The sequence below is a fragment of the Passer domesticus genome, chromosome 20 (assembly GCF_036417665.1).
Source record: "Passer domesticus isolate bPasDom1 chromosome 20, bPasDom1.hap1, whole genome shotgun sequence".
Lineage (NCBI taxonomy): Eukaryota > Metazoa > Chordata > Aves > Passeriformes > Passeridae > Passer > Passer domesticus.
The window spans coordinates 10,283,833-10,303,750 of record NC_087493.1 but is presented as its reverse complement, the minus strand read 5'-3'; the positions used below and the strand labels follow the sequence as shown (position 1 = coordinate 10,303,750).

The window sequence follows — 19,918 nt, the reverse complement described above, 5'->3', positions numbered from 1 at the left end:
GCTATAAAACTTCCCTGTTGAGACTAATGTATTGATCAATCCAGAAGCTACATGAAATTTGTCCCATCTGGAGAGAATTCTGTATGTGGTATCTTGCCATCAGTTGTCTGTGATACCCTTTAAACCTCCAGCCTCTGCTTTGATACACATGTGGTTTAACTCAAATCTGTTTCCCTTAAATAGAAAAGTGAACACATCTGGCAGTGATGTTTAGACTGGGAAAACCTTTTGATAAGGGGAAGGAGGTTACTGACTAGCAAAAAAAGCCCTGTACCATCACTGCTGGAATCAGTGGAACTTACTGCTGTGTTATTCATTTGCTCTGAGCCTTCTGCTGCTTCTGCAAAGAGACCTTTGGAAAGCTATTACAGATAGCACTCGTGCTTTAAATGGATGCAGTCACGGATCACGGACAAAAAACATGCACAAATGTCAGTACCATGACCACTCTTACTTGCAATCCCTGTTAACACTCAAAAAACACCTTCAAAGACCTATGTATAAATAATATCAAAAGGAGGAAGCCAGTGCAGGAAACACAGCTGCTTCAGGAGCTTCCTTGCTCTTCTGCTTTCAGCCTGAGTGCTAAAATCTACTTATTAATAAGGATATTCTGCCCTTGCTGTGCAGGGCCTGCCTCTGCCACCAGACCAGCAGCTTCTGAGCCCAGGGACCTTCAGCACCCAGGCACACTGCAGAGCTTCCAAAAGCACAGCAGGCATGAAGATAAGTGCTGCAAGACCTCCTGAGACAGCTTGTAGCACAAGCCAAATCTTTATCAAGCACCAAGGAACGCCAAGGAAAGACAAGGTTTGAGTACTCACAGCTGTGGGAGCTATTTCCTGTGGTGGGCACCAAAGAACCCAACCCCAAAACTGTTCACAACTCTGAGTCCAGTCCAGTGAGCTGTTCCTTGCCTCCCTCAAAGCAGCAATGTGAACAGCAGCATTTTGCACAGCCACCTTCCAGGTGGGAGCTGCCTGGTTCTGGCACAAGCTGAGATGGCTCTGACAGCACACAGAGCTGGAACAAAGGGACACAGAGCAGTGCAGCTCACACCAGGCACAGCACAGATCCCTGCTCTGCAATCCACCCCATCCCACACCCCAAGCTGGATGACTTCATCCCTTCTCACTGCACAGATCCCCACTGGGCTGGTTAGCAGGACAGATGTGCACTGCTTTACAGCAGGAAGACTCTTTGGTAGAGCAACAACGAGAAGTATAATCATTTTTTAAATGAAAGCTGATCCAAACCTGACAGGGATGCCAACAGAGACTAAGAATCCCAGAGGAGAGGGCTTGCTTGGGAGATTTGTGGAATTTCCTGCTTCTGGACCAATTAGAAATAGTACAGGATCATAACAATATATTCTGATGACAGTGTACCGTGTCACTCATCGTTTTGGCCTGAAAATTGGAATTAGAGATGAAATAATGGGAAGGAGAAACTTTTTTCACACTTGCAAGGTTTCCTCAAAGACTCTTCAGGGAGATAGGAGTGTTGCTCTTCCATCTGTACTCTCTCACCCATCCCATCCTTACAGACACTCACCTGGCAAATTACATCTGTTTCTGGAAGTGTTCTCAGGAATTTGAGTAAAGGATATTATAGTTATAAATGAGAATATCCACACTGCCTGGCACACAGTGCATCCACTGTGCTCAAAGAATTAATCAACACATTTCAGAGAGCCTCAGGAAAAAAAAGGTAAATTCAAGAGGTCATTGATCCCTGTGGATTAGGTATTTTACATTGTTAACATTTCCAGTCATCTCATAATCTTTCGTACATCAAAGCCATCAATAGCCATGGGAGATAAGGCAGAACTGTCATCCCACTCTTCTGGTGGGAGAACCAAGAGATGCAGAACATGGGCTCAACACTAAGCAAAATCTTGACTGTTGGCTTTATAAACCCTTGGTGGATCCCTTCACACTGGGCAAGGCTTCCTCTGAGTCCTGTTGAAACTTCAGGCATCCTAAATCTGCCTCTGCCTCAGTTTTTGAGCTGGGAGGGGTGGTTTGTGCTGACTGAGCTGCCATTCCCCACTGTACCTTGCAGCTCTGGCAGCACCGTGGCTCCTACTGCCCTGCAATCCAAGCAAAGACTCACAGCTGGAGTGTTTGCATGTGTGCCCACATAACTAAAGTCAGGCTCACAGCCTCCCAGACCCTGTGGCATTGCTGAATCACCCCTCTTGAGATGAACTTTGCATTTATCTTTGCCATGATGCTTCAAACTGCTGGTGGCTTGTCTCCCACCCACAGCACCTCCCTGCTGACTGCAAACCTCCTGGGTTTCCTTTCCCCTTTTCCTTTTCAGGTGGAGCAGTTCTCTTTTCCACCAGCCCTACCAACTCTCCCATTTGTCCCAACACGGGCCAGCAGGTTGAGGAAGGCAATTCCTGTTCCTCTGTTCAGGCTACACCTGGATTCTATGTCCAGCCTTGGGTTCCTCAGCACAGGAAAGGTGTGAAGCTGTTGGAGTGGGTCCAGAGGAGGCCAGAAAGATGCTCCAAGGGCTGAGAGTTGGGTTTGTTCAGCCTGGAGAAGTGAAGGCTCTGGGAAGACTTTTATTACAGCCTTGCCATGCACAAGTGAAGCTCGTAGGAAAGATGGGAACAGACTTTTTAGCAGAACCTGTGGAGATGAGACAAAGGCTGATGGTTTTTAACTAAAAAAGAGACATTTTACACTAGACATAAGAATAATTTTTTTTTATGCCTAAGGTGGTGAAACACTGCTAGGAAAGAAGTTGTTATATCTGTGAAACCCTGGAAACATCCAAGGCCAGGCTGGATGGGGCTTGGAGCTACCTGGGCTGGTGGAAGCTGTCCCTGCCCATGGCAGGGGCTTGGGCTGCACGACCTTGAAGTCCCTTCCAACCCAAACTGTGATTCCATGGTTGAACTTTGTGGCTGGCAAAAGGGATGATGCCCAGAGGAAGGTAAGAAATGGATGAGGGCAGCCAACACCAAGAACAGAGCCCTCTGCTCTCCTGTGCTGAGGGGCCCTCAACAAAACAAAAAAAAAAAAAAACAAAAAAAAAATAAAAATCCACAAAGGAAAGCAAAAGGCTGGGAATGGGCTCCAGGCCAGAGGAATTGTCCTGGCAGGCCAGATGCTGCTCACAAGCCAGACACTGGGCAGCCCAGCTTGAGAGTATTAAACAGCAACATCTCATCACTGTTTATGGCCCAGCCCAGGTTCACACGCAAGTCCAGGATCCCAATCTTCTAACCCAAATGTAGGCAGCATGTTTTCAAAATCTGGACTCAAGCCCGGAACAGAATTTTCAAGCTCTAGCCACCTTTTTTCACTGGTGCTTTTGCATTTCTGATGTCAATATCATTTTAGGTAATAATATGTTTCAAGTCAATTCACTGTCTGGCCTTCATACACATACAAAGTCTGACAGGCAAATAAAGAAAAGAAACATATATTTGATAGATTTAAAAGCTGTTTCCATTTGGATTTCCTTTTAATAGAAACATTCTGTTGATCTTTGGTTTTGTGGAAGTTGAGGGTGCTGGGTTTTTTTAATAGAAAGTAATTCAAGGGGCAAATTTGCTTTAATGGGGTCCTGTCAATCTCTTCAAATGCCACCTTGGAAAACTGCAATTAAAAAAGTATTTCAAAACAACAAGACAGACACTAAGTGGAAAGGGTAAATTGTAGAAATATCCTCCAGCTCATTGCCTGGGTTTTTGCAAATTCTGCACGATAGAAACAAGCTTTTAAAAGTAAAGGCAAGTAAAAAAAATCGTAGAGAAGCTTCACGGGCAGAGGTCATATGGATCATGAATAACCCAGAAGTAGTTGCCATCCAGGACTTGAGAAGAGCTTTACAAGTTCAAACCCATGAAGACACAGTGACCAAAACAACACAGGAAACCTAACCCTGATGGGAAATTACAAAAGTATTTACAGGTACATGTTTGCTTACACAGTTCAACATTTCAAAGGAGATATTTGATAACAGAGTAACCTGTCATGTCAGCATGGCTGCACAAAAGCTTCCCTGACAAAAAAAAAAGGTCTTTAGGGACAAGAAAACCACTTCTAATGTCCAAGGGACATTATCTGATGGAGGAATGCATTTACAGACAGAAAAAAACTGCTGAATTTATTACAATTATTACCGAAGAAGCCTATTTTGCTAGATCTGTGTTAGCACAAGTATCTGGCACAGAACGTGGTGCCAGTGAAGTTTTCATTGCCCTTTCCCTCTCCTTGGAATCATCCAGCACAAGTTTTGCTGCTCCAGAAGGCAGCAGAGCCAAAATCCTCAGCCATGATCTGCCACAGAGAAATGCTCAAGGAGGTTTTCCTGGCACCCCCCTCCATCAAACACACACATAAATTAGCAGCAACAGGGTTTCCAGCAGCCAGAGTCCAGCAAATTAGTTCAAGGAAAGAGACTGCCAAATTTGCCAAGCAGGAAGGCTCCAAAACCTGCCTTGGGTTTTGTGCTATTCTTTGACTATACTGACATCTAAAGGTCACCAAATTAACTGTGTTAAACTTCCTGGCACATTCTTTCTGCTTCTGTTTCCCTTATCTGATGTCATCTCAAAAAAAAAATCAATGAACGTTTGCTACTTTGTGAGGAAAAATGGAAAATTTGTAATACAGTACAGATCTTTCACTGGTTTGATTTTTAAATAAAAGACTTGCGGGGAGGAAAATAAACCAAGAGAAGTCTAAGTCTGTGAGTACCAATATCAGGAGGATCAAGAAGGTAATACACTATTTATCATACACCAGAACTGCAGACGTGATTTGTGATTTACTTCTGTGTTTTCCTATTGGCTTCTAAGAAGGAATTCCAGGTATTCAGCAATACAAGGAAGAATGAATCTGGTCCATATATTATATGTTTCAGCAGTAAATCTTCCTTTTACAACAATTCCAAGAGGGGACAGAGCTTTGTTTGCCCAACCTGAAGGCCTATTTTGGGTAAAAACAGCCAAGTGGAGCCACAGCAAGTGGTGCTGGTGGGGCCAGGAACCAGCTGGCAGAGAGGGGGGAAAGGGGATTAAAAAAAGTCACAGCCCCACCCGGGTCAGCCCAGGGTCCTCCCACAAGGACAACGTGGAAAAGCCAGGCAAATCCCCAAGGACCCTTCAAAAAGAAAGGCAGGTCTCAAAAAGGGTTAAACTGAGGGCAACTAACTCATTCACATATAAAGTCTCCAAAGGGGGGACATCCAAATGAAACAAGTCATTCACTCAGCCTTTACCCCTCACAGCTCCTCTGAAGGACAACAACCCCCTGAGTTTCCTTTCTGCAGCCAAAGCAGAACCAGGAGTTCAGACCTGTGCAGTCCAGGAGCCCCAGACCCCAAAAAAGTGTTTGAACATGTATATTATTAGTAGTAATAATAATTTTGCAGCTCCTCTGAAGGACACCAACCCCCTGAGTTTCCCTTCTGCAGCCAAAGCAGAGCCAGGAGCTCAGACCTGTGCAGTCCAGGAGCCCCAGACCCCAAACAAGTGTTTGAACATGTATACTATTAATTATAAGAACAAATTTTTCAAAATAAATTTTAAAATAATATTAATAATAATAGTTCTGCACACATGGACACAAAGTGGCCATCAGCCTCTCAGAGCCAGCCCCTTGAGGGGATGAGCAGCCTGCAGCTGAGGGTAAACACCAGCTCCTGAGCGCCCTAAGCCAGGCTGGCACTGAATTAGACACTAATCAGATTAGGATAAATTGCTTTAATCTGACATTCAGGAGTGAAAAGCCCCCACATCTCCTCTGCCAGGGCTTTGAGCAGCCCTGACTGCTGCAGCTTCACACCCAAACCATGAAGTATTTGCCTTATTCCAGCCAGCACTTTTATCATCTTAATCATGGATTAAACAAGTGTATTTCAGGAAAGAAAAGGATTGGGTTGAAAACAGGCAGAACAAGGAATGCTGCTCTATCCCACAGCATGTGCCCAGAGTGAAGATGGCAGAAAGTGGAGGAGTCTGTATCAGAGTCAGGGCACCCCCAAGGAGGGAAGGAAGGAGGGAAGGAGGGAAGGAGGGAAGGAGGGAAGGAGGGAAGGAGGGAAGGAGGGAAGGAGGGAAGGAGGGAAGGAGGGAAGGAAGGAAGGAAGGAAGGAAGGAAGGAAGGAAGGAAGGAAGGAAGGAAGGAAGGAAGGAAGGAAGGAAGGAAGGAAGGAAGGAAGGAAGGAAGGAAGGAAGGAAGGAAGGAAGGAAGGAAGGAAGGAAGGAAGGAAGGAAGGAAGGAAGGAAGGAAGGAAGGAAGGAAGGAAGGAAGGAAGGGCAGGCTTTGGTGCTTATTAAAGCCTGAAAACACACACACAAAATCTTCCTCATTTCCTCTTTGCAGTCCCCCTCAGCTGCTTGCAGCCAAGAGCCATAAACCCAGCAGCTCTGGGACCTCTGTCCCACCATCAAACCCTGCTTCACTCGGGTCTAGGGCCATTTGAGAGGGCTGCCAACAGAAAGCAGCAGGCTTGCAAACACAACACCATAAACCTGGCTTCCTTAGGGGATGGAACAAAAGGAACAGGCAGAGATGAAAGCAGAGAGCACTGCTGCTTGCTCCTCTGCTGCAATCAGACACAGCAACAACGCCAGGGAGTTAAAGCCTCGGTGCTGCAGGAGTGCAAGTGGGAATTGTAACTCCACAGGTACATCACCACAGGTGCCCAGAGCAGGGCAGGGAGGCTGACACAGCACAGACACCTGCTGTTCCCCCAAAGCACCACAGAAACAAACACAGGACAAGCAAAACCAACACATGCTTTTGATTTAAAAACGCTCGTCCTGCAGAGGCTGTATCCTCCACAACACTCAGAGGCCCAGCCCTGAAGCAGATCTGTCACTGGTAACCAGGCAAAACATTTAGTGAGGCTCATTTTTGCCCAAGTAACACCTCCAGGACTGGGCTTCAGCTGTTTTGATTTCCCTGGCAGACTGATGTCATTGCCTTGCTTAAACAAGGGCTGGAGTTGCCTTCCTTTCCGTGACCTCCCCGTGCAGAATCAGAAGGTTTATTTGTTCTAAGATAAAGTATAGTGACACATTAAAGATGCCCTCATTCCTCCTCTTAGATCAGCTTGGCATCTGTTTCAAAAACGTTATGAAACACTCTCTGAACCTGCTGTGGGATTGAATATTGTGATATTTCACCCAGGCGCCGTTCGGGCGAACTTTCACCTCCAAGTGAAAGTTTTGAGTGTCAAAAGTGAAAACAAACCATTCAGAGCCTTTCCCTGGGACAGACCCTCAGTGACACTGGATGTAGGGGAATAATTGCAGATGGTATTGTTGTGGGGGAAATATCACCTGCCATGAAATCTCCCCCTGAGCCAGCATTCAGTTGTTTTAAGATCATATCGTGGTGCTGCTTCATGGACTGCAGCAAGGTCATTGCACAGGAAAGCCTCACACAACAGCAGGGGTTTGTTCTTAGTGGTTAATGGTACTTGAATGGGGTGTGGGGAAATAAAAAAAAAAAAGTTAAAAAAAAAAAAAGCCTAGCCAAATATTTTTGCTACAGATAAAGCAGGCTTCAGTTAAATGTTTTTTCCATGTTTGCAGTGGGGAAACAAAAGTAGAAAAAAAAATGATGTTATTGAAAATGTGTGAGGGGGTCTTCAACAAAAAAAATTAAAAGTTTGGTATATTAATCACGAAAAAAGGAGAATGCCTGCCAACTTTGCCAACCTAGTGGAATTTCTCACACATAACAACACAACAGTTTAAGTGTTCCTTGCAAAAATATCTTTCTCAAAGCCCCTGGTGATGCAGGATTTCCCCTTCTGTGGAAAAGAATCTGGAGAGTAAGTTTTAGCCACACAGAGGTGCTACAACAGAAGAGTGGTGCCAGCAGAGACACAGCCACACACTGGAGAGCAGAAAGAGGATGGGGAGAGCTTGGTGAGGGTCTGGAGAGAGAAAGCAGAGAAAAGTCATGGTCAACAGTGAAAAACTGAGGATACCATGAGGCTCATCTGTGATCAAAGCCCCTGCAAGCAAGCTCCTCTTTGGACTGAGACAGGCAAAGACACCAGCAGAGTCTGTTCAAGTCCTCACCTCCTTAACCATCCTTCAAATTTATTTTATTAACTAAGTAGTAATGCCCCACCCCCAAGAAAGAAAATCCTAAAAAATCTTTTCCGACCTGTTAACAGCTAAAGAAACAGCCCAAAACCATGTGTCCACAAAATCAGATGACTGTGCTTTTAATTAAGATTCACAATTTCTTTGATTCAAGGTGGTGAAGCTCGATGACTTCATTCATCCACAGGAGCCAGCTCAGCCTGTGCTGCCTCCATCATCCAGCCTCCCTGGGGTAAAAATAACTCCCTTCACACCTCAGACCCTCCCACAGCCAGGAGGGTGAAGCCCGGGATGGCCTTCTATGAGCAAAGAGACACCAGAAAACATCTTTGTGATTTCAGCATCATCCCTAAATTTGAGTCTCTGCTTGGCAGAGAAGAGTGAGAAATAGCAAACTGCCCCCAGAGGAGTTTAATGTGGGATTGCAGCTCCTCCAAGTGTCCCCATCTGCATCTCTGAAACGAGCAGGCACCCAGGGCACATCCCTTGGGCCAGCAGCACTCACAGAAAACAATGGAAACACTGGAAAAGTGCCCCTGCCTCTCAGCCATCCTCACTGGGAGCCATTAAGTGCCTCCTGCTGTTGCTTTTTTAAAATTTGTGGGTGATTTGAGGGGCCACAGAAGGGCTGGACAAAGACACCTGCTCAAAACCCCATCAGCCCTTGCTTTGGCATCTCCACACAAATACTCTGCCTCATGGGTCCTTCCATGGCTCTGGGAGATAAAATCCCTTCAGATGAGCCTAGCAGCAGAGACAAACAGCTGCTGACAGGGTAAAGGTGCTAAACAAGGACCTGGAGAGCAAAAGGCTTCACAGTTGGGATGGAGCTGGCCTGCCTTCTTCTCCATCAGCTCCCTGAGTGGCTGGAAAGCATCTCTGTGTGTGGTGGCATTGATAGAAGGAAAGGGTTTGAAATATAAAATCAACTCACCTCCAGCCAAAACCCCAAAGAGAGTCTGAGTATGAAACTTTGGAAAATCAGCATTTACAGTTTCACATTTCACAGACATTGCCCTGATTAGGACTGAAAGTTTCTAGAGGTTAAACACAGTGACAGCCTGACTTAAAACTCCCTACCCAACGCTGTAATGGACCCCAAAATTCCCCTGAGCTCAGGTGAGAGTGTGATCTGCAGCACCCAACATCAGAGCAACAGTCTGCTGCTAATGCAATGTCCTGCTCCATCTCCAGAACTGACCATGGAAGACACCTCAAAGAGCTCCTGAAATGCCTCTTGTGTGCAGCAACCTGGAAATCTCTCATTTTCTAAGGAAAAAAACGGCCAGCCCCAAGACTGGAGGGAAATCCTGAGGGAAAGAGCTGCTGGTGGGACATGGGAGCTATGTCAGCACAGGGAAGGTAGTGAACCCTGTACCTCAGGACAGAAAGCACCATGGCACCAAGATCCTCTCAGAACAAACACAGGCTGAGAGGACGAAAAAGGAAAAAAGCCTCTGTGCCAGAGCATTCTGCAGGTGTGATTGGAGCCTTGGATGCAAGCAGGCACAGGGGTTTGCAGTGCTGTGTAGCAAAGGCAAATAAGACACCCTAACCCTAACCCTAACCCTAACCCTAACCCTAACCCTAACCCTAACCCTAGCCCTAGCCCTAGGCAGGAAATCAGCCTAGGGCTAGGGCTGGTTCCAGGGAAAAAGCTGTGAAGGAAGGCATGTTGTGGGAGTTTTGTGTTCCCCTTGGGATGCCCTTTGCAGCTGCAGTGTGCCTGCAGCCCTGGGCTTTGTGGTTTTCCAAACCCTAACGCTAAGCAAGGCCCAATTTTGGCCCCCTCAGTACCCTTAAACCAGCCTCTGGGAGGTGTAGGGGGCACGTTATTCCTAATTGTGTCTTGTTTAACTTGGCTCCTTAAACAGCAAATCTTTTGCTGTCTTGGCCAGAGTCCTCAGTCTCACACCTTGGTGGGGCTTACCTCTTTTCTTGGAGTGGTAAATTTAAAAAATCCCTTATTTTGACACGTGTGAAATGGTTTTGATCAAACCTCACTAATTTTTGTAAGGAGTACTAAGGATGACATGCTAAGAAGCTCTCCAATGCACAGAGAATTCTTCACACAGAGGACAAGATCCTCCCTTTCACACTCAGCCTCACTGATTGCCATCACCTTTGCCTGGATTTTCCCCTCCTAACCAGCAGCAAAACAGAGATTTATGCCCACCAGAGGTGATGAACAAAATCCCATCCCTCTTACCCAGGAGAGCTCCATCAGCCATCCCTCTGCTCTTTCCAGCCTTCCCAGACTTGTACAAGTTACCTTTGCTGCTGTGCCTGTAACACCTCCCTGCTTTGGAAGGCAGGAACTGGGATAAACTCTCCCTTTTGTTTGCAAAAGGAACCCTCACCTGCTTGGTTCCTGGTGTGCTGCATGCAGAGGCAGTGCAAAAACTCACTGGTTTTCCCTGAAATAGGAAATAAACTCACCACAAAACCCATCAGTTGCTTAATGCATTGCAGGTTCCTGTCTGATCTGCTCTAAACCCTCTCAGCCCTGCCAACTCCCAAGCATCTTCCTCTGCTGTGCATGTGTTGGATTATCATTTCACAGGGGACTTCACTGCTTTTTTTCTAGTTTGCACCTCCTTTCCTTATTTCTGCTCTGTATTTCCCACACTTTCTGATCAATGCACTGAGCAGGAGAAATGGAAACTGGATAAATCAGCATCACACCTTGTCCAATTACCTCCCATTATAACCACGTCCAGATGCTACACTTAGAAGTTGCAAGAAATTCCTTTGGGGATGGTCATAAAATTAAAAGCATATCTATTCCATTCCTCTGTTATCAAGTCACAATATTTCCCCTTTTAGCATCAAATACATATATAATTTGCAATACACAGAGCCCTCATCCCAAAATAGAAGGGGAAATGCAGAGTTGGACATTTCCAGTGCCTACAGGTCAGACTTTGCACAAAGCCAAGGCCAAAACACAAGGAAACCTGTGGCATGAGAGAACACAAGATCTTGTGTACAACATAATTGCTGCTCCTAATTTTTACATCATCCAGATTTCTCTAGACCTGCTTCCCCTGGTGTTTTTTCCTTCTTTGAAAGCTTGCAGGCAGAATTGTACCAGGATTCCCAGATCACCGTGTCCCATGATATCAGTGCTTCCTGATGGCTGCTGGTGAGAGCCTGCACGTGGCACTTTGGATTATATCAGTGTCTTGAAGTCATCTGTGATTGATTTACACAGACAGGTCCTTCACTCTCACACTGACAGCCAGTGAGGCTCGAATTTACAGCAAAAATTCCTGATCTTAATCCATTAATTCATCACCTTGCACTTCTATGTCAAACCACTTCTGTTGCTCCCCCTCTCCAATCCTCCTTCTCTGCTGATGCCTCCCCACAGTCCATCATCAGCAACAGTTCCACTAATGGAAATATTTAATAAAATCGGCCATAAAACCCACTTCACAAGACTCCACCTCACAACGTGTTTCGTCCTGACAACTCTGCTATCAACAAAAGCCATCACATGTCCCTTAAGTAGCTCCCTGTAGACTAACTTCTAAATCTTGCTTTAATCCTTTTCTTCTCTGACTAAACTAATTTCCTACGTGGCACAACAACAAATACTTGGACAGCCCCAAATAAGATCCCTGGCTCTTTCTAGATGAAGATAGTGCAGTTGACAGAGGTGTGATATTTGACCAATCTGAAGCTCCTAAACTGAACTTGCATGCCAGCCCACTTTCCAATCCCCTTTGTCTTGAACAATCTTTTTTTTTCTCCAGTATTCATTGAAAAGCTTTTCCTTCTATTCAGGTCAAACCCAAAGGTCTGCAGTTATTCAGTACCACTAAGTCTTTTGTTACAGTCACTATTAAAACACAATTAAAGCTGGATTATGGGATGCTTATGCAGAACAGGATGTTAATCCACAAATGGTCCTGTGGAAGCCACATTTGGAGTCAAATCCCAGCTGGTGCAAATAAGAAAACTGGAATTGCACCCAGAGGAGATTAGTACAACAGTACCTCACTAATTCACACTGAAGGTGAGAAAACCACATTGAATATTTCTGACTAAAAGGAGTAAGAGATGTACAAATAAATGCACCACAAAATGCTCTCCTTTTCAGTTCCAAGCAGCAATCTGAGTGAACATCATGGGGCACTGCAATGAGAGGAGCATGCTATATATAGCTAATGAAATCTTGCTAACATTAGACATGGCTCCAGCATCTGTTACTAAATCTTTGCTGAGGAGTGTACACAGACCAGCAGTTTCTAGAGAGCTTGTAAGAAAAGCAATGTACTGAAATGAAGCTTTGTCAGCTTCTGTTGTACACAAATACAACATTAAATTGAGGCTTAATATTTACTGCTGTGTCATCTCCACAGGCAATTCTCATCAGTGCCTGAGGTGATCCTCAGGTGATTCTAAACTCTACAGCACCAGCAATTTCACTGGCTGTCCTTATTACTCTCCAGAAAATTTTCAATCAACACGAAGGAAATTATGCCCAAGGTACAGACCTGTTCTCATTAACTCAATCTGCGCCCACAGCATGGCCCATTTGAGTAAATTTTCACCTTAAAATAAAACTCTTCAGCATCTTCCATGTGCTGAGCATCAATCCCAGAGAGCCATCCTGCAGGAGCCCCTTGCCCCACAGGCTCCCTGTCCTGACCAGCTGTAACTCTGTCCCACAACATGTTGATGCCTCAGGTTTAGCTTTTCTATTTTTCACATTCTGTGCTGCTTTAGTGTGTGGGTCTGGGTTCACATCAGGGGATGGTGAGCTCTCTGCACAGAGCAGGGAGACAAAACAATTCCTGCTCCAGCTGGGGACCAAGGACAAATGATCCAAATCTCAGCCCAAGAACACAAACAGCACTAACTGAAGTTAGTGACTGCCCTGTAACTTTAGAGTTGCAACATCCATGGGAAGAAGTGAGAACAAGTCAGCCTTGCTCCAAACCACACCAAGGCCAGAGGAGCAGCCAGAGGCAGGGAGGAGCCCCCAGCACTGCAGCAGCAGCACAGACACTACATCATCCCAACACACAACACTCTGCCTTTAGATCTCTTTGGGGACAGAGAAGAAGGCTGTAGGATTATGTGGAGCAGAACCTGTGGGTTTTGCAGCCTGGATTATCCCAGCAGAAACCACCTCAGGTGCCCTCAGCAGCAATCAGCCAGTCTCCAGGACTACCTCTGTGAAACCAAGCACTAGCTCCAGCTGAGCCCAGCAGCAATTTCTGAGGCTGATTCCTGCTTTGCAGAGCCTTATACAACAGAAACAAGAAATTCAAAGCCACAGGCAGGTTGTGAATCCACTCAGGCACGAAGACAGCAGAGGCATTCACTTAAATGCAGGAAGCCCACAGCAAAATGCCTAGTCCCTGACAATACCTGCTAGGTACCATCTCTCATCCTCATGGTGTTAAACAATCACAGTCAATAACTTCCTGGCATCTTGGAGAATTCCTCTGCACCTGGATTTCTAGTGAGTAATAAAATTTCTGCCTCACAGGACCCTGGCCATTTTTTGTGCCAGTTCTCCCTTCAATTTCACACTTAATTAAGTCCCCAGATCAAGTCTCAGGATGGATTGCTCACTAGACCAGCAGCCAGAATTGATGTCGTGTCTAACTGATGGGGCCTGAGGACCAAAAAAAAAAAAAAAAAAAGAAAAAGAAAAAAAGAGAGACCACGAGTGATAACCAGAGAGGGAGAACAAGGAAAGCTGATTTTATTGCAGGGTTAAAAGCCTAATCTTCTACTAAAATGGTATCACATGAGAGGAAAATAGTCTCTTATCCATGTGATACCGCTGACCCAGGCTTGCTTTAGAAGCTGTAATATCATTCCAAGAGAAAATTATGTTGGGGAGCAAGAATTCTTCAGAGACAGCTAAAAGGAAGCAGAACTCAGAGAGAAGGCAGCACAGGATGGAAAAGGGGGCAGCCCAGTGCTCTTTGGGGAGGAGACACTCTGAACCTCTGATGAGGAACGGTGTAAAACCAGACAGAGGTAATGGGAAGGCCTACAAGGGCTCAGTGTGATGAAGTGCTCAAAAGCTTGGGTATTTCCTCTGAACTGTCTCCAAACTCCCCAATTTAGGCTGAAAACCTCATGAGCTAAAGCCTTCTCAGGAGATTTCTGGAAGTTCCTGTTCTTTTTGGAAGTATCACAAGAGGGATTATTTTCATTGCTGCACTTTGGCATTCCAGTTTGCAGTATGGCCAAACCCAGGAAGGCTGAAGGCAGTGAAGAAGCAGAGCTGACATTTTTTGAGTGCTGTGAGAGACTGAATCATAAGTCTGAGTGTTTCAGGTCAGTCTTATTCTGGGCACACACAAGAATTCTTCATGATAAGCAGACCACATCCTCTCTTCAGAGCATTTCAAACAAATAATAAGGCATTTCCAATGAATCTCAAAGACCCTGGTAGGCTGGTGATGGATAAGGAAACAGCAGCTGAATGAAGAAGCTCCTCCACTAACAACTCCCAGTCCCTTTCTCCAATTCATTTATTGACCCAACTCCCCACCAACACACCAGATAACCCAGAAGTGATATCATGTGCCAGGTACTGCAAACACTACTCACCATCCCTCACACATCACCTGCCTTTTCTGCACATTTTCTTCATCTACTGAAACCTCACAAGAGGGAATTTAGAGTTCTTTGGCCCACTTTAGAGTACATTTTGCTGATTGGAGCACATTCCTGGCCTCAAAGTAAGGCTACAGATTCTGGTACTAACCACCTGTCCAGAAAAGTGGAAAAGTCTTATTCATTAAAAGTAATTAGGTGGATTTAAGCTGGCCACTTGCCCCAGAGCCATAAAGGGGCTTTCAGCTGGGTATTTCTGAATTAACAAGCAGAGAAGGAGACCCATTAGAAACAGTTAATGATAAATGTGGTCCTTCAAAGAGGTTTTGCTATCAAGCCTCTGCAGAGGCATCTTTACTATCTGGTCCCATTTTAGCCACACAGAGAGGTGGGATCAGCATCCACGAAAGGCTAAGCCATGACCTTATCAATGTGCCTACCATGAGATGCATCTTCCATCCTGAAACTCCCAGGAATCTACAAGTGCCAGGGCTGAGCAGGTTTCCAATACAGGAATGCTGCAAAGTACCTAAAGTGAAAGATGTGATGGCCTGAAGTGGCCAGAATGGTGTGGGTGGTCAGGGTTAACCAGATCTGTTGTCACAGCACACATCACTGTCCATACAGCCACAATGCACAGTGTCACCCTACAAATTCAGAAGTCTTCAACCCATACAGAGTAACATCAAATCATTTCAGAAAGCTGCAAGCATCCACCCTTCTTGTTCTTTACCCAGCCTTTTACACCCCTGGTGTTCCTGCAGTGCCCTGTGTGCCCTCTGCTCCCTTTGGTGGCTGCTCAGCACACCTGGGCACTCCATGGCTCATTGCTGCCAGTGCTGCTCACCTGCTGCTCACAGCTGCACCCACTGGGGATGAGGCTGGGCCACAGCCCATCCCAGAGACCCCAAACTGTGCCACACACAGCCCCATCCCAGAGACCCCAAACTGTGCCACACACAGCCCCAGAGACCCCAAACTGTGCCACACACAGCCCCATCCCAGAGACCCCAAACTGTGCCACACACAGCCCCAGAGATCCCAAACTGTGCCACACACAGCCCCATCCCAGAGACCCCAAACTGTGCCACACACAGCCCATCCCAGAGACCCCAAACTGTGCCACACACAGCCCATCCCAGAGACCCCAAACTGTGCCACACACAGCCCCAGAGACCCCAAACTGTGCCACACACAGCCCATCCCAGAGACCCCAAACTGTGCCACACACAGCCCCATCCCAGAGACCCCAAACTGTGCCACACACAGGCCCAACCCCAATCCCCACAATCTGTGCCTACACCAGATCACCACAATTCTTTGCAGGAGACTCCAGGTGGCCCCACATCCCCACACTGCTGGGGACAAATGGACATCAATTAGTGCCACACGTGCCAGGTCCCCTGAAGTTACAGCAAGAATTTGTTGTCGTCTGAGATTTCCCTACAATATGCTGCACTTTAACCACACTCACACACCCAGGGAAGTGTGCTTATTATTTTATTTGCTTGCCTGTTTCTAGAGGAAGGGGGAGGCTTCTCTGCAAGCCATCACTTTTATCCTGACATTTGGATTTTGTGAAAGCAATTTTGGATTGAGCCTTGAACAATGATTCTCTCCATTCTGCTTGCTCTTTTGTCTCCTTGGACACACTGGCAAATTTGCTTCAAGCTAAAGCAGGAGTTTAGCAGGGTATGAAGGGAGCACTTAGTGCAGTGAGATGGAAAGCAGGCGGAGTGTCACAGTTTTTAATTGTTCCTGCTGTCAGAAAACAGAGTACAGTAGCTCATATTATTTCCTGCACAAAATCCTATTCATTGCCTGCATGGGACCCATCCACTGGCAAAGCAATGACTTTCTGAAATCCTGTGTTAGATTGAAAATAAGCATCCACACAATTCTGTGTTGTCCCTCATGCCTGTGTGAAAGCTTTCACTCAGCCACTGTGCCCTTTGTTCACATCTCATACCAACCTGCCTCAGAAAAAGAACATTTTAGGGATCCCAAACATGTTTTTTATTGTTTTTAGATTGTAAAACTTAGCACTGCCATAACGATGCTCAATAGAAGATAAGAGCAGCTACTTCACACTCTAATTTGTACTTCACATCTTCAGTGTAAATCACTGCAAGGACACCTGCCCACACCCTTGGGTACCTCTCTGCCCCCTCTCCTTACAAACCTAAATTAAAAAACATGTAAATAAGTCTTTTCACATTTTCTGAAAAACTTGGACCCATTGCAGGAACCTAAGCACAGCAGTGACAGAATTGTCCCAGCTGTGGGAGAGATGGGCTTTAATCCTCCCTGGTGCAGAAATGGACAGAACAGAACTCCCCAAACTCCACAGACACGGGGGAAAAGGAAATGTGCCTCGACAGGCAGCACTGGAGGCAGAAATCTCTGCTGAACCTAAACCTGAGCAGATTACAGGGGTCACATTGGGTGTGTTATTCCAGTTGGTATTTTGGGAACTGAAAATCCGAGAAAAGCAAAGTATACCAGCAAGAATCAATCACAGCCAGAAATCCAAGTATTTGAACTCAAAACCAGCTTTTTTTTGTGTTCATAAATCAGGCAGGGAGAAGTAAAATCTTTTAAGATTTTCAGAGAAAATGTTATTATGAGTTAAAAAAAGTACAGAGAAAATTTTGTGGCTAGAGCTGAACTTTTTGGAGATAGACTGAATGTGAATGATGGGAGCAACTTTTCGGGTTTTGTGATTTTCATAGAAAATAGTCATTTCATAGAAGACAAAACGAGAACATAGAAAATTAATTCTGAGCCCTGAGGAATGAAGAAGCATGGAATGGTTAGAAGGAGGATTCTCCCTAGCACAGACTGGGAAACAATCATATCCTCCAGCCTGAGACCCACAGGGAGATGCTTATCCTTGAATTTCTGGTGAGGCACCTCCTGTTCTCCACCAAGAGCCTCCTTCCCTGCTGATGGCAATAAAGCTAACAAGGAAATTGATTCCATATTTCAAAATATATTCACTCTGGCCAGCCTTTCTCTCCAGCAAGAAAAGACAACATCCTGAGGTTTGCTCCAACACCTTGAGAGAAGTGATTAAATTCCCTATATTTTCATGCTAATAGACTTTTTTGCTTCAAAGGTGTCAATCTATTTAAAAGGTCACTTTTATTTTTAAAAATTCTTCATGACAGGTTTCAGGGTACCTTTGACACTGGATTACATCATGTTTCCTCTGACACCTGAGTCACAAAATGCTCAGAGCAGGATTTCCAAGGCTTCCTTTTATTTTGTGTTCCCAGGAATTCCACTCCCACCACGAGTATAATCAATAATAATAGGATATTATTATAGGATATATATATAATAGGATATATTATTCCTGTGGCAATAATCAATAGGATTATTGGGCAGCAAACACTGAACATATTTGAAGGCCCAAACCTCAAAATCAACATTTTCCAGTCAAGAAAATAGCACTTTGGTTATCAATGAGTATGTCAGATTATGAACTTATTATGAACAAAGCAGGCTGGCAAATGAGCCCGAAATAATAATAATAATAATAATAATAATAATAATAATAATAATAATAATAATAATAATAATATTGTAGCATGTTCCCTACAGCCTATGGCAGCTCACTGTGATGGTCGTTTAAAGTTCCAGTTAAGTGAATCAAGAATTAAAGCAGTACCACTGAATATCTACAGAAGAAGGGTGAAAAGGATGCTCTAAGGCTGTCTTGCTGTCCTTCCTGTGCCCCAAACAGGACCAGTTTGCCCATGTCTTTCTTGCAACACATTTCCCAAGCAGCTATAAACCAATTTCACTTGTTCCATGCTTTTCCAAACTCCTCCAGAGCTCTGCTGCCCCCATGGCTGGACACTCCTCTCCTAACTCCCACCAGCTACAGCCCCTCCTGTGATGTAAACCTGGGGCAACACAACCCACAAGTTCTCCTAATTCTCTTTCCAACAGCTTTTGCACTCACAAAGCCTGTTTCTCCTGTCTCCTCTGTCTTCTCACTCTAAATTAAAACAGCAGAATTTCTCCTCTTTTATGGGTCACACTTTCCCAGGTCTATAAGTACCCACCTGCAGACTCTTCTGGAGGATCAGCCTTTCCTGAATCCTTGACTCCATCCCTTCCCCAAAAGCTCTCCAGTGTCCAAAGCCAACAAACTCCTTATTTCACCTGATTTTCAGAGTCCAGCCCAACCTCTCAGCTCAGTCATTCTCACAGCAACCCCACAACTTTCTCCTTCAGTTTAGATCACAATTGGCATCAACTCTTCGACCTGTTTCAGAGAAGGGTCTGTTTAGAGCAGAACCTGCAGTTTCACAATTTTCACGTCAAAAATAGCAAGGACATTTCTGATGCAATCTAGACAGGATTCCATAAAAATTGTGAGTAAGAGCCTGAGGTGAGAGATGCAGGACCCCAGGCAGCTCTTCAAACTGCAGTTTATTGTATCCAAGATGTCACAGCAGTCCAGGGTTGTGGGTGACAGAGCCTGTGCCTACAGCTGTCAGCTCCAGCTGCAGATAAGCCTGAAGACCCTTTAATTTTGGTTAAAATGCATTATATATTTCTCACTGCTGAGCATCTTAATAGATAATCAACCAATTAACCAATTGATACCTTTACTATTACCTACAGCCTATCATAACTACCATCATTACCATATTATGGTTAATACTGTCCAATCACATGAGTTATTCTGTTACAGTTTAAGCTAGAAGTTGTTTTTCAGTTTTCTTGTAGTGGAAAATTCTTAGACCTTTTTTCTACTTGCCACATCAGCATGTCTTGTTTGCCTGTGCTATCTTTCTGCTTGGTAAAAATCATCTTTTTGTTTGTGGCTTGCTTATCTTTTGCTCTAAGTCATAAAATCTCTTTGCAAATCGACATAACCTTTGCTTTCTTACCTGTCCCACAAGACTGGTTCAGCAATTGTCAATTTACACATCCATTATTTTTCTGTATCAAAATTTGCTTCCATCTCTATTTCATTCTCAGATTCTACATTCAGAGATCTTTCTGCCAAGCACACGTAGCTGTGAAACTTTCTCGTCAAACTTTCATCCTTCCCAGCCCTTGTGGCCAGCACAGAATCAGCCAGGCCTGGCAGCACGTCCTGGCAGCAGGATCAGTGCTCCTGCAGTGCTGGATGTGCTGCTGCTAAAGTGGAAGATTCTTTCAGAGCAGTATTAAGGTTTAGCACTTATAACTGAAGTGCTCTAATCCTTCCCAGCAGAGGCC

The 19,918-nt window shown here is 45.1% G+C and overlaps 1 long non-coding RNA gene across 1 annotated transcript in view; it reads right to left on the bottom strand.

Annotated features, from left to right (window-relative positions):
• LOC135283990 (uncharacterized) overlaps window positions 1-19,648 on the bottom strand; it is a 41,505-nt gene extending 21,857 nt beyond the window's left edge. The window contains exon 1 of the long non-coding RNA XR_010349561.1: window positions 19,585-19,648. This is a non-coding gene — a long non-coding RNA (uncharacterized LOC135283990). The remainder of the gene's footprint in view (window positions 1-19,584) is intronic.
• Between the last annotated feature and the right edge of the window lie 270 nt (window positions 19,649-19,918).